This window comes from Pteropus vampyrus, unplaced genomic scaffold (assembly GCF_000151845.1).
Source record: "Pteropus vampyrus isolate Shadow unplaced genomic scaffold, Pvam_2.0 Scaffold526, whole genome shotgun sequence".
NCBI classification, from domain to species: Eukaryota; Metazoa; Chordata; class Mammalia; order Chiroptera; family Pteropodidae; genus Pteropus; species Pteropus vampyrus.
In genome coordinates, this window is record NW_011889307.1 from 693,064 (window position 1) to 696,027 (window position 2,964).

At 36.7% G+C, this 2,964-nt stretch overlaps 1 pseudogene; it reads left to right on the forward strand.

Annotated features, from left to right (window-relative positions):
• Positions 1-281: 281 nt before the first annotated feature.
• On the forward strand, positions 282-400 carry LOC111733117 (annotated as a pseudogene).
• Positions 401-2,964: the final 2,564 nt, after the last annotated feature.

Below are 2,964 nucleotides of genomic sequence, written 5' to 3' on the forward strand. Positions count from 1 at the left end.
AAGGCCAGTAACACAGAAGTTTCCTCTGAGGAGGCAGTCATGACGTTATAGTGGCACCAAATCAAATTTTCTCTTGGGTGACTTTCTTGAGGGAGTCTCATTCTCCTACGTCCCAACAGGGAAGGTGGGTAACGGCATTTATTCAGGTTGAGGGTTTTAGGAGAGAACAGAGAAAGGGTAGAAAGATAAGATAGGACGTGGTTCCATAGTGTAGCAGTTAGCACTTCCGCTTTACACGCAGAAGGTCCTGGGTTAGCGTCCCAGTGGAGCCACGGTCCATGGTCTACGGTCATGCCACCCTGAACAAGCCTGATCCCATCTGATCTTGGAAGCTAAGCAGGGTCAGGCCTGGTTAGTACTTGGATGGGAGACCACCTAGGAAGACCAAGTGCTGTAGGTATAAATAATAATACTAATAAAAAAGATAAGGTAGTTGAACATACATTCAAGAAAGAATAAATGAAATAATGTACCATGGAATCTAAACTAGGTAGAGAGAAGAGGAAAGATAAGACAGAAAATAGAGGAGTCAAAGTTTAGAGATCACAATGAAATTATATGGTCGTTGTTGTGGGTGGAGATGGGAGGTTTGAATTACTGAATTTGCAAGAAAAATAGGTCCAGAGTTCAACCTAGGGAGTGGGTGACCACATTAAGTGAGTAAAAAGACATAGGAGAAGATATGGCATTAGGGTTAGAATTTTGAGTGGCAGGACTGTTTTGTTTTTTTCTTTTTTCCCAATTTTCTTTAATGGAATAATTAGAAAAAATAAAGTAGCTTTTATATCCACTGTAATTACTCTTCCATTAAAATCTAAAATAGTCAACTTTTCTCCCTTATTTTTATCTTTTATGCCAGAATGAAACTGTTTAATATGACAAAAAGGTAGCTGACATTTGAATGGAATTTGCTAAATTTAAACAAAAAAGACATGCTAGACTTTTAATAAAAACTGAATGTATAACTCAGAGAATTGGTTTTACAATTAGCCATATTTCTAAAATTCAAAGACAGTCTCAGTAATATCTCTGAGCTACAAAAATATATGTATAGAGAGGCTACTGAGTATTTGTAAATACACTAAATATATATTTGTATATGTATTAAGTATAACTAAATCTGAAGTTTTCTAAGCCCTGAATCCTGCTTGAAGGAATGTATGAGACTATCAATTCTTTGTTGATTATATTCATATGAAAGAACAGTGGTTTCTGAAAACATCTTTAATCTTATACTTGCATATGGAAAATAATAATTTCACTTGTAATTGCAAACTCATAGAATAAGAATAATTGAACTGGAAAGGAATTCAGAGGTTGCTTGATCTAGTGGTTTTCAGTGTGGTTGCCTGATCAGCAGCATTTGGATCACCTCGGAACTTGTTAAAAATGCAAATTCTCAGACCCACTCCAGACTCACTGAATCAGAAACTCTGGGAGTGGGGTTTAACAAGGCTTTCCGGGTGATTTTGATGCATGCTAAAGTTTGAGAACCATTGGTTTAATCCATGTAAACTTCTTTTAAAATTGGAATGATGGTGTTCCATAGTGATTAGGTGAAATTAATAACACTTAAAAAAAAAAAAACAATGGACTTTGTCTGAAAGATACTAATTTACATTGCTTAAAAGACATCTTTTATATAATTCCACTTTATTTCCCAATCCATGTGTATCAGTTTTCTATGGCTGCTGTAACAAATTAACTTAGCAATTTAACAAAAACTTATTATGTTACAGTTCTGGAAAGGTCAGAGGCCCAACATCTTTCTCATTGGGCTAAATCAATTTGCTTTCTGAAAGCTATAGGGGAGAATCAGTTTCCTTGCCTTTTCTAGCTTCCAGAGGTCACCCAAATTCCTTGACTTCTGGCACCTTCCTCCATTTTCAAAGCCAGCATGTATGTATTTTAAAAATCAGAGATTATTTTTTGAAACTACACTTTGGAGTCTGTACAAATGAGTCCAGCGAGCCGCATCTGCTTATTTTCTACAGGCCTCAGTATTATACTATCATCAGCACAGACTATGTCATAGAGCATTGCAACTGTATCATTCAATATCCTCATGCAACAAAAATAACAAATTAGAATAAATTGTACTCATTACATTACTCTTACCAAATTAGGAAAGATTATTAGTTCATTTTAGAAGATTTTAAAACAAGTTTTAAAACTTTTCTACTTATACTTTAACGGGACAATTAAACTAGTTAGTTCATTTCCTCAAAAATTGCACTTAATCATATTTTTCTGCACCATTTTAATTCTGTTGAATTCTGATATATAGCATAGGTTTTATTATTTTTATTTTTTTAGAGTTATAGTGAGAGATTTAAGAAAAATGTTCGATTAGAGGACGACATATCTAAAGTTCAGTTTCGGCGGTAGGACTATTCATAACCTTCTTTTTCTGTATTTTCCAAATTTTCATCAATGAACATGTTTTATTTTTATAATGTTAAAAAATGAGAAAAAAGAAAATGAACATGATATAGTCACTTGGAATTACAGGCCTGACTTGTAAGGTAGGGTATGGTTTTTGAGGTGTCAGGCACATAAATGACAGGGCTTTCTTCTTTTTTTACACTGTCATCCAAAGCGTAATGTAGAATCTCCCCCCGATAAATTATTTTGAAAACTTCTTTAAAAATGAATGGAGACCACAAATCATTTTCTAAACTTGTGATTGTACTACCTCACCTCTTCTCTTCAGCTGGCTACGGTTAAAATTCTAAGGCCTCCTCAAAGAAATGAACTTTTAACATTTCATGGGCGATTGTGGTGCCACAGAACCCAAACTCATCACCGGCAAGGCTTGGTTGGGAGCGCTCACACACCAGGTCTCCCATGGAGGGGCCCTCGGCGGTCGGGGTTTTGGACGAAACTCGTCTAGGCCGAGCCGGCGCCGCGAAGGGCCAGCCCCGCCGAGAGCCGTGGCGGTGGGCGCCGCAGCCCGCTCCGCGC